The sequence below is a fragment of the Nerophis ophidion genome, linkage group LG02 (genome assembly GCF_033978795.1).
Source record: "Nerophis ophidion isolate RoL-2023_Sa linkage group LG02, RoL_Noph_v1.0, whole genome shotgun sequence".
In the NCBI taxonomy this organism is placed as follows: domain Eukaryota; kingdom Metazoa; phylum Chordata; class Actinopteri; order Syngnathiformes; family Syngnathidae; genus Nerophis; species Nerophis ophidion.
Window position 1 is genome coordinate 48511340 of NC_084612.1, and position 12834 is coordinate 48524173.

At 39.5% G+C, this 12834-nt stretch overlaps 1 protein-coding gene across 3 annotated transcripts in view; it reads left to right on the plus strand.

Annotated features, from left to right (window-relative positions):
- The first annotated feature begins 6910 nt into the window (after window positions 1-6910).
- The window catches only part of pacsin1b (protein kinase C and casein kinase substrate in neurons 1b), a 100192-nt gene continuing 94268 nt past the window's right edge, over window positions 6911-12834 (plus strand). For all 3 annotated transcript variants that reach the window (XM_061885546.1, XM_061885517.1, XM_061885507.1), the window contains exon 1: window positions 6911-7008. The gene's annotated coding sequence lies outside the window, so the exon portion shown is untranslated. The remainder of the gene's footprint in view (window positions 7009-12834) is intronic.

Consider the following 12834-nt stretch of genomic DNA (forward strand, 5'->3'; position numbering starts at 1 on the left):
GGGTAAAGTGTCTTGCCCAAGGACACAACGACATTGACTCGGATGGCGGAAGCGGGGATCGAAACTGCAACCCTCAAGTTGCTGGCACGGGCGCTCTACCAACCGAGCTATACCGCTATACCATTGTATATAAGTTCATATCAATGACGTGCGGTGAGGTTCATGGCTGGTGAGGCACTGACTTCATCACAGTCAGATTTCTAAACATATGAACCCTATAGAGTATCTTATTCACCATTTCATTGGCAACAGTTAACGGGTTTTGTTTAAAAGCTCACACCAGCATTCTTCCCTGCTTGGCACTCAGCATCAAGGGTGGGAATTGGGGGTTAAATCACCAAAAATGATTCCCGGCCGCTGCTGCTCACTGCTCCCTTCACCTCCCAGGGGGTGAACAAGGGGATGGGTCATATGCAGATAATAAATGATAAATGGGTTGTACTTGTATAGCGCTTTTCTACCTTCAAGGTACTCAAAGCGCTTTGACACTACTTCCACATTTACCCATTCACACACACATTCAAACACTGATGGAGGGAGCTGCCATGCAAGGCGCCAACCAGCACCCATCAGGAGCAAGGGTGAAGTGTCTTGCTCAGGACACAACGGACGTGACGAAGTTGGTACTAGGTGGGAATTGAACCAGGGACGCTCGGGTTGCGCACGGCCACTCTTCCACTGCGCCACGCCGTCCCTAAAATCCCTCTGATGACACATTTCAACACACCTAGTGTGTGTGTTACAATCATTGGTACTTTAACTTAATGTAGCAGGTACTTTAGCTAGTATAGTATAGTATACAGTGGGGCAAAACAGTATTTAGTCAGTCACCGATTGTGCAAGTTCTCCCACTTAAAATGATGACAGGGGTCCGTAATTTTCATCATAGGTACACTTCAACTGTGAGAGACAGAATGTGAGAAAAAAAATCCAGGAATTCACATTGTAGGAATTTTAAATAATTTATTTGTAAATTATGGTGGAAAATACGTATTTGGTCAACCATTCAAAGCTCTCACTGATGGAAGGAGGTTTTGGCTCAAAACCTCACGATACATGGCCCCATTCATTCTTTCCTTAACACGGATCAATCATTCGGTCCCCTTAGCAGAAAAACATCCCCACAGCATGATGTTTCCACCCCCATGCTTCACAGTAGGTATAATAATAATAATAATAGATTTTATTTGTAAAAAGCACTTTACGTTGAGCAAAAAACCTCAAAGTGCCAAAGTGTAAAAAAATAGTAATAATAAAAATAAATAAAATATAAAACTAGAAACAGCTCAATAGCTACAACCAGCATGCATGTCTATAGAAAGGCTTTTTTTTTTTCTTAAAAAGATGGGTTTTTAAGTCTTTTTTAAAAGCATCCACAGTCTGAGGTGCCCTCAGGTGGTCAGAGAGAGCGTTCCACAGACTAGGAGCAGTGGAGCAGAAAGCCCGGTCTCCCATTGTTCGAAGCTTTGTCCGTGGAGGTTGGAGGAGGTTAGCCTGTACAGAGCGGAGGTGTTGTGTGGAGGATTTGGGGGTGAGCAGTTTCTTGAGGTAGAGGGGGGCATTTCCATGGAGGCACTGGTGAGTTAGTAGGGAGATTTTGAATTCAATCCTGAATGGAACAGGAAGCCAGTGAAGGGATTTGAGAGTTGGTGTGATGTGGTCATGTTTCCGCACTCTCATCGGGATCCATGCAGCACTATTTTGTATGTACTGCAGCTTCTGGATGTTCTTGCTGGGGATCCTGACAAGAAGTGCGTTGCAGTAGTCGAGCCTGGAGGAGACAAAGGCGTGGACGAGCCTCTCGGCATCAGAGACAGTGAGTGAGGGGCGGAGTTTTCCAATGTTCCTGAGGTGGTAGAAGCAGGTCTTGCACAGTTGTTTGATTTGAGCTTCAATGGTCAGGTGAGGGTCTATTTTAACACCCAGATTAGTGACTGAGGATGAGAGGTGAATGTCGTGGCCGGAGAAGGTGATGCTGGTGATGGTGTACGACTGAGTCTGATGTGGGGTGCTGACTAGAATGGCTTCGGTTTCGGAGCTGTTTAGTTGAAGAAAATTGTGTTTCATCCACGCCTTTATCTCCTCTAGGCAGTTGGTAAGTGTGGAAGATGGCAGGGCTGCAGAGGGGTTTGGGTTTGTTTTCAAGTAGAGTTGAGTGTCATCGGCATAGCAGTGGAATGATATTCCATGCTGGCTGATGACACGGCCAAGAGGGAGCATGTACAGTGTGAAAAGGGTGGGGCCGAGGACTGATCCTTTAGGGACACCACAGGTGACAGAGAGTGTGTCCGACTTTGCCTCTCCTAGAGAGACGAACTCTGTTCTATCGGTGAGGTAGGATGTGAACCAGTTTAGGGCAGTGTCAGAGAGTCCGGTGGTGGAGTGTAGGCGTTGTAGGAGGATGCGGTGATCAACAGTGTCAAATGCTGCAGTGAGGTCAAGGAGGATGAGAAGAGATGGTGAGCCAGCATCAGCAGTCATCAGCAGGTCATTGGTGACCCTGACCAGAGCTGTCTATGTGCTGTGGCCAGTGCGGAAACCAGACTGGAATTTTTCGTGGATGTTGTTAGTTTTAAGATGATCATGAAGTTGGGCAGCAACTACCTTTTCCAGCACCTTTGAGAGGAATGGAAGATTGGAGATTGGTCGATAGTTGGCCAGTACTTCTGGGTCTAGGCTGGGCTTTTTGAGAAGTGGTTTGATGACTGCAGTTTTCAGGGCAGTGGGGACGTGACCAGCCTGGAGGGTGTGGTTAAGGCTTGTGGTGATCAAAGGACTTATGGCAGCGGTGTGCGTTTTTGCCAGGGCTGAGGGAAAGGGGTCCAGGATACAGGTGGAGGGTTTCATCTTCCTCATGATGCCCTCAACCTCTCTCTGTGTGATGTCTGTGAAGCCCCAAAGAGGCTGAGTGGTCCCAGGCTGAGGGTTGACACTTGGGACTGGGGGAGTAGGGGGAGTGGAGAGAGAGGAGCGGATGTTTTCTACCTTAGCCCTGAAGAAAGAGATGAAATTGCTTCTGTGTGGTGTCCGAGTGTAGGTGAGTTTGGGGTTTGAGGAGATGATTTATGGTGGAGAAAAGTTGCTTGGAGTTTCCAGGGCTATTTTTGATGATATTGGAGTAGAACCGGGACCGGGTATCACTGAGGGACTTTGAATTGGCCTTCTGGTGTTCTCGATACGCTATTTTGTGAACAGTGAGTCCTGAGTCCATGAAACGCCGTCCAAGGACACGTCCCGCTCTCTTCATCTTCCGCAGCTCGTCGGTGTACCAGGGGACTGAGCCCATGAAGGTGACTGTTTGGGTTTTGACAGGGGCATGGAGGTCTAGGAGGCTAAGTATGGTGTTCTGGGGATGCAACTCAGTATTCTTCTTCCTCCAAACACGACAAGTTGAGTTTATACCAAAAAATTCTAATTTGGTTTCATCTGACCACATGACATTCTCCCAATCCTCTGCTGTATCACCCATGTATCCATTTTGGTATAAACTCAACTCGTCGTGTTTGGAGGAAGAAGAATACTGAGTTGCATCCCAAGAACACCATCCCTACTGTGAAGCATGGGGGTGGAAACATCATGCTTTGGGGCGTTTTTTCTGCTAAGGGGACATGACGATTGATCTGTGTTAAGGAAAGAATGAATGGGGCCATGTATCGTGAGATTTTGAGCCAAATCCTCCTTCCATCAGTTAGAGCTTTGAATGGTTGACCAAATACTTATTTTCCACCTTAATTTACAAATAAATACCCAAAATAAAGACTCGACATAAATATAAATTCAATCGGATCAGAAACATTGGAGGAAACGGGATTAAAACCAGATGCTAACTGCCCATTGAAAATACATGGGTACGGCTAGTAGCTACTATTAGCAAACAAATTCACTTACCAACTCGGCGTAATATCTCAACATCGACACACTCTTTCGTCGCAACTCGACCCTGATGGTCGGCACCTATAAGTTTACAATTAGTTGTAAAATTTTGGAAGGTTGTTTTTTCGATATGCAGGCAAACGACAACTTTAAAACATACCGGCTTCGGCCTAGCAGAGTAGTGCAAGAATGATCTCTGGGATCACTAGCGCCCTCTACCACCAGGAGGCCGGAGAACAGGAGCCTCCCATTGTACGTGTTTCGCAGCAGTTTTATGATTGCCCAGCACAAGAAATACGTTACACACATACAGTTGTTGACAAAATACACTGTGCATTATATACCTCAGCTAACTTAACTATGGAATGTATAATATAATTCATATAGGGATACGGTCTCACTGCACAGCAGCCTGCAGTTAGCCGAGTCATTGCGAAATCCACGGGGAGGCTCAGCTGGCTGTGACTCACTGCAAGTAATTCCCAGTATTTGAACGGCTAATGTGAAAATTAAGCGATTTTGAATAAAAAATAATTTAAAACTGGTAAAGTTAAATGGAAAATAACTTTATAGTATAATCACTGGATACATATAACAATCTAATAATTTTTTTTTCTCTTTACATGTTTTTCTTTCCATGATGGCAGGTGAGGCCACCTGCTGCCCCTGACTGCACGTCACTGGTTCATATGTACATATGAACTTATATGTATACATTGTATTTATTCATTCTAACCAACTATGCAATCGTATAACGTATATAGGGACGGCGTGGCGCAGTGGGAGAGTGGCCGTGCGCTGCCCGAGGGTCACTGGTTCAAATCCCACCTAGAACCAACCTCGTCACGTCCGTTGTGTCCTGAGCAAGACACTTCACCCTTGCTCCTGATGGGTGCTGGTTGGCGCCTTGCATGGCAGCTCCCTCCATCAGTGTGTGAATGTGTGTGTGAATGGGTAAATGTGGAAGTAGTGTCAAAGCGCTTTGAGTACCTTGAAGGTAGAAAAGCGCTATACAAGTACAACCCATTCATCATTTATATACAACGTGCTTCTGTCAGCAGCTACAAAGAGAAAGTAAAAGTACAAAAATAAAAAATACTAAAAGACAGAGGAGACTTAAAGAATTTGGCCAGGTGGGTTTGGTAGTTTGGAGACCCCTGTAATAAATGACTAAATGAACCGGAAATCATTTCTGAAAAAATATACAACATAAAATGGTAAGAAATATTTCTAAATTGAATAAAGCAAAACATATGTTCCAGATAAAAAAATGTATTCAATTACTGTGTCACAAAAAAAATACCAGTTATAATAATACATAACATTCGATACAGAGAACATACAAACTATTTATTGAAAATAAAAATGACAATAAGGTGATGTACAAAGCAAACTATAACCTGTCAGTCAAGAACGTACAACAGTTATTCTCAAGAAAAGAGGAGAAATAAAACCTTAGAGGAAAATATAATTCAAAGCATTTGTACGCACATACAACACTTAAAACCTTTAGTAGATCAGTATGTGGAATTAAATAATATTAATAATATATTGTATGTATTATATAAAAATATAATATAGTATAATATATCAGTATATATTATATACTGGAGTATATAATAGTATTATATAGTGGAGGAGTTCAAGTACCTAGGAGTCTTGTTCACGAGTGAGGGAAGAGTGGATCGTGAGATCGACAGGCGGATCGGTGCGGCGTCTTCAGTAATGCGGACGTTGTACCGATCCGTTGTGGTGAAGAAGGAGCTGAGCCGGAAGGCAAAGCTCTCAATTTACCGGTCGATCTACGTTCCCATCCTCACCTATGGTCATGAGCTTTGGGTCATGACCGAAAGGATAAGATCACGGGTACAAGCGGCCGAAATGAGTTTCCTCCGCCGTGTGGAGATAGGGTGAGAAGTCCTGCCATCCGGGAGGGACTCAAAGTAAAGCCGCTGCTCCTTCACATCGAGAGGAGCCAGATGAGGTGGTTCGGGCATCTGGTCAGGATGCCACCCGAACGCCTCCCTAGGGAGGTGTTTAGGGCACGTCCAACCGGTAGGAGGCCACGGGGAAGACCCAGGACACGTTGGGAAGACTATGTCTCCCGGCTGGCGTGGGAACGCCTCGGGATCCCCCGGGAAGAGCTAGATGAAGTGGCTGGGGAGAGGGAAGTCTGGGTTTCCCTGCTTAGGCTGTTGCCCCCGCGACCCGACCTCGGATAAGCGGAAGATGATGGATGGATGGATATATATTATATACTGTATGTATAATATGTAAATATCACATATATGCTATATTTTGTATTGCTACTATGGCACATTTTTAGTCTACTGTATATCTGCATTACCGTTTCCATTCTTTTGTAACTGAGCTACTCTGTGGAACAATTTCCCTTGTGGACCAATAAAGTTTGTCTAAGTCTAAGTCCAAGTCTAAATGATGGAACGGACTCATAAACAATGTACTAACATGATCCACTTCAAGAAAGTTTTCAAAGTGTTTACAAAGTACAATGAAAAGGAATTATGACAAACATCTTGAACTAACTGAAAATCAGATAGTATCCATTTGATTATGTGAATTACAACTGACTTAACCATTATAAAAAGAGCTGTTGTATTTAGAAGTAATTGTTGTAAAGTGTGATACAAAGTGAGAACAGGAGGTCAACATATATGTTGAGTAGGATTAAATGAACTTCATTGGTTCCTACTCTTTTTCGGGCATGTTGTAAAGAGAAATACAAAAAAACATGTGATGTATAAAATTGAAATGTTGTATAAACTTCAACCAACTAAGACGACATGAACACATATATCCTTGTATTTACTCTAGACACGTTTAAAAAGTCTTGATTTGGCGTTCACCTCCCTGGGGTGAATAAGGGGATGGGTCAAATGCAGAGGACACATTTCGCCACACCTAGTGTGTGTGTGAAAATCATTGGTACTTTAACTTTAACTTTAACTTTTACACAGACTTTTATTTTGAAGTAAACATATGTCCTCCCGGAAGTGGATTACTATATCCGTCTTCACCTCATCTCTCGCCTTCTCGCCATCCCCCTTCTGCCTGGGAGGGAAGAAGGCGATGCTTTCGTTTTCCCAAAGCTGAATAAGTGGATCCCCTTGGTTGGTACGTAGCCTTTATACTACCTCATTAATCGATTATTCCGGTTTTTATCGACCATTTATTGGAGGTGATATCATTTCAAATCGGTTTATTAAAGTAGGATCATCGTTGCGTGTATGTTTCTATACGTTGTCACGTCACTTTGTGGGCGCGTCATGTCACAGTTTTTTTCTGTGCAGTGGATATTACATGTGCAGAGTGGACGTGAATATTTGATGAGACCTGTGTGGTGTGGTGGTCATGCGTGGTCACTCCGCAGCTGACCTCCATGTTGAGTGGGCTCTGTCCACGGTTCTGAAAAAGCACACTTATTATACTCCTTCCTTCGAGGAGATGTTTACCTCTTCTCATCACTCTTACTTTGGGTTATATATATATATATATATATATATATATATATATATAATCTATCTATCTATCTATCTATCTATCTATCTATCTATCTATCTATCTATCTATCTATCTATCTATCTATCTATCTATATCTATCTATATATATATATATATATATATATTATATATATATATATATATATATATATATATATATATATATATATATATATATACAAACCCCGTTTCCATATGAGTTGGGAAATTGTGTTAGATGTAAATATAAACAGAATACAATGATTCGCAAATCCTTTTCAACCCATATTCAGTTGAATGCACTACAAAGACAACATATTTGATGTTCAAACTCATAAACTTTTTTTTTTTTTTCAAATAATAATTAACTTAGAATGAGATAGGCGCCAGCGCCCCCCGCGACCCCAAAAGGGAATAAGCGGTAGAAAATGGATGGATGGATGTCATGGCTGCAACACGTGCCAAAGTAGTTGGGAAATGGCATGCTCACCTTTTCTTTTAACAACACTCAATTAACCTTTGGGAACTAAGGATACACATCTTTGAAGCTTTTCAGGCGGAATTCTTTCCCATTCTTGTTTATTATGTACAGCTGAAGTTGTTCAACAGTCCAGGGTCTCCTTTGTGGTATTTTAGGCTTCATAATATACCACACATTTTCAAAGCAGGACAGGTCTGGACTACAGGCAAGCCAGTCTAGTACCCACACACTTTTACTATGAAGCCACGGTGTTGTAACAAGTGACTTGGCATTGTCTTGCTGAAATAAGCAAGATAATGTTGCTTGGATGACAACATATGTTGCTCCAAAACCTGTACGTACCTTTCAGTGTTAATGGTGCCTTTACATATGTGTAAGTTACCCATGCCTTGGGCACTAATACACCCCCATACCATCACAATGCTGGCTTTTCAAGTTTGCACCTAGAACAGTCCTGATGGTTCTTTTCCTCTTTGGTCCGGAGGACACGACGTTCACCATTTCCAAAAAATAATTTGAAATATGGACTCGTCAGACCACAGAACCCTTTTCCAATTTGCTTCGGTCCATCTTAGCTGAGCTCGGGCCCAGCGAAGCCGGCGGCGTCGTTGATAAATGGCTTTGGCTTTGCTTAGTAGTTTTAACTTACATTTACAGATGTAACGACAAACTGTAGTTACTGACAGTGGTTTTCTGAAGTGTTCCTGAGCCCATGTGGTGATATCCTTTACACATGGATGTCACTTTTTGATGCAGTACCACCTGAGAGAACGAAGGTCCGTTATATTATCGCTTACTGGTAGTGATTTCACCAGATTCTCTGAACCTATTGATGGTATTACGGACAGTAGATGGTGAAATTCATACATTTCTTGCAATAGCCCGTTGAGAAATGTTGTTCTTAAACTGTTTGACAATTTGCTCATGCATTTGTTCACAAAGTGGTGACCGTTTCCAAATCCTTGTTTGTGAATGACTGAGCATTTCACGGAAGCTGCTTTTATACCCAATCATGGCACCCACCTGTTCCCAATTACCCTGCACACCTGTGGGATGTTCCAAATAAGTGTTTAATGAGAATTCCTCAACTTTATCAGTATTTATTGCCACCTTTCCTAACTTCTTTGTCTCGTGTTGCTGGCATCAAATTCTAAAGTTAATGATTATTTCCCCCCCAAAAAAGTGTTTATCAGTTTGAACGTCAAATATGTTGTCTTTGTAGCATATTCAACTGAATATGGGTTGAAAAGGATTTGCAAATAATGTATTCCGTTTATATTTACATCTAACACAATTTCCCAACTCATATGGAAACGGGGTTTGTATATATCCATCCATTTTCTACCGCTTATTCCCTTTTGGGGTCGCGGGGGGCGCTGGCGCCTATCTCAGCTACAATCGGGCGGAAGGCGGGGTACACCATGGACAAGTCGCCACCTCATAGCAGGGCCAACACAGATAGACAGACAACATTCACACTCACATTCACACACTAGGGCCAATTTGTTTAGTGTTGCCAATCAACCTATCCCCAGGTGCATGTCTTTGGAAGTGGGAGGAAGTTGCAAGTTCTCCCACTTAGAAATCATGGAGGGGTCTGAAATTTTCACGGTAGGTGCATGTCCACTGTATGAGAGATAACCTGAAAAGAAAAATCCAGAAATCGAAATCTATGATTTTTTAACAATTTATTTGTGTGATACATGGATATTACAGCAGAGGATTGGGAGAATGTCATGTGGTCAGATGAAACCAAAATATAACTTTTTGGTATAAACTCACTCGTCGTGTTTGGAGGAAGAAGAATACTGAGTTGCATCCCAAGAACACCACACCTACTGTAAAGCATGGGGGTGGAAACATCATGCTTTGGGGCTGTTTGTCTGCTAAGGACGATTGACCCGTGTTAAGGAAAGAATGAATGGGGCCATGTATCGTGAGATTTTGAGCCAAAACCTCCTTTCGTCAGTGAGAGCTTTGAGTGGTTGAGCAAATACTTATTTTCCACCATAATTTACAAATAAATTATTTAAAATTCCTACAATGTGAATTCCTGGATTTTTTTTCACATTCTGTCTCTCACCATTGAAGTGTACCTATGATGAAAATTACAGACTTCTTTCATCATTTTAAGTGGGAGAACTTGCACAATCGGTGGCTGACTAAATACTTTTTTGCCCCACTGTATATATATGAGGGCAGCACGGTGTGAGAGGGGTTCGTGCATCTGCGTCACAATACGAAGGTCATGAGTAGTCCTGGGTTCGGGATTTTTCCGTGTGGAGTTTGCATGTCCTCCCCATGACTGCTTGGGTTCCCTACGGGTATTCCGGCTTCCTCCCACCTCCAAAGACATGCACCCGGAGATAGGTTGATTGGCAAGACTAAACAAAATGGCTTATGTGTTTGGTTGTGAGTGTGAATGTTGTCTGTCTATCTGTGTTGGCCCTGCGATGAATTGGCGACTTGTCCAGGGTTTTCTCCGCCTTCTGCCCGATTGTAGCTGTGATAGGATCTACACGCTAGAAAATGGATGAATGGGTTGATACATATATACATATATATGTATATGTATATATATATATATATATATATATATATATATATATATATATATATATATATATATATATATATATATATATATATGTACATATATATATATATATATATACACACATATATATGTATATATATGTGTGTTTGTATATATACATACTGTATATGTATGTATACATGTATATATATACTGTATGTATGTATACATGTGTTTATACATATATATATATATATATATATATATATATATATATATATATATAACAACATACACTTAACACTCCATGATGACAACATGAAAAAAAAAAAAGAAATGTTTGCAAATTTATAAAAAATAGAAAAAATAAATAGAATAGCACAAAAGCTGAATAATTATGTACAATTTTTAATACATTTGCAAATGTTAACAAAACACTGTTGTCATCATGGGCTTTTGTCGGGGGAAATCATTTATTAAACTTTTGAATAAAGCTGTAGCATTAAAACTAACCCAAAATTAAATCATTCCATTTTAGAATTAAGATATGATAAACAAAGGTTAAAATACATCATTTAATTTTAGAATTACACTGTATTATAATCGTCGAAAAAATACATCATTTAATTTTAGGATTAGACTGTCTTCATAATCAAATGTAAAATACATGATTTAATTTTGGATTAAGGCTGCAGCACAAACACATGTAAAAATTCATAATTTAATTTTGGAATAAGACTAACATGAACAATTGGAAAAATACATAATTTAATCTAAAAATTCAACTGTATTATAAACAAATGTAAAAATACGTCATTTAATTTTAGAATTACACTGTATCATAAACAAATGTAAAAATACATAATTTAATTTTAGAATTAGACTGTATATATTGGGAATAAGCGGTAGAAAATTGATGGATGGATGGATATAAACAAATGTAAAAATACATAATTTAATTTTGAATTAAGACTAGAACATAAACAAATGTAAAAATACCACTTTTAATTTTAGAATAACACTATAACAATTTTTTTTTAAATACCTCATTTAATTTTGTTGTAAGACTGCAAAATAAACAAATGTAAAAATTGTGGTTTTAATTTTAGAATAAGACAATAACATATAAATATTTTTTGGAAAACCTAATTTAATTTTGGAACAAGACTATAAAATAAACAAATGGAAAAATACAGAATTTTTTGTTGTTTTATGACTGTAACATAAACACATGGAAAAATAATGAATTTTATGTTTTTGTAAGGCTGAAACACAAAACAATGTAAAAATACATACATATTTTTTGTTTTAGTACTTTAACGTAAACACATGTAAAACTACAAAATTGTATGTTGTTATAAGACTGTAACAATTAATACATACTTACTGGTTTATCTTCTTAATTGAAACATTCAGCGCTTAACGACAAACATTGCAATGTGCCGTGTGGAATGAGTGCGCCCCGGAAGGTAGTTTGGGTAATGCTTAAACGGAGCAAAATACTGTAAATACAACATGTTGTTATGATTGTGTCAGGTACTACATTGCATATATACCTTTGTTATAAGACTGTAACATAAACAAACAGGAATATAGTTTGGGTAATGCTTAAATGGAGCAAAATACTGTAAATATGACTTGTTGTTATGATTGTGTCAGGTACTACATTACATATATACTTTTGTTATAACACTGTAACATAAACAAACAGAAAAGTAAACATGTACACTAACAGTGTGTATAAGGGCCATTCTACCAAACTGCTTCGATATATATATTTTTAATTTAAGCCTTTCAATCTCTATTTTAACTTAATCATAATATTTGTTCAATGACACTATTGACAAAAAAAATCTACAACAGCATGGGAAATAATCACTTTATTATAAAATACAGTATTTATTTTCCTATATTCATACACGGTGTTGATGTTTAAACTGTGTGTCATGTTTCAGTGACCAAAAATATGAAATAGACTTGTTTTTACCGAATACTTAGGCCTGATACGCTACTGTATTGTAATGATGGTGCTACACAGAGAGCCAAGTGTTTTCTGAGGTGCTACTTGGTGAAAACTACTGCTACAAATGATTATTTTTGTATTTATGTGTCTTATCACTATCTCAGTGACAAGACTGGGTTTCATCAGACTGGAATATAAATCCATTTAACTGCTTTTTTAAAACATTTTTGTGGTAATAAGTCAGCACTTTGAACTATTTACTATTTATTGTTGATGTTTTTTAGAGCGCTCTATAGGCAGAATAGAACATAATGCAGTGTTAGATGGTTCTGACGAGCAGTTTTTTTTATATTTTGAAAAGACCGACCCCGAAAGGGAATAAGCGGTAGAAAATGGATGGATGGATGGATGGAAAGGGAAAGACACATGTGATTGTGTGGATGAAAGGCGCAGTTCCAAAAAAAGTGCACTTTCCCTTTA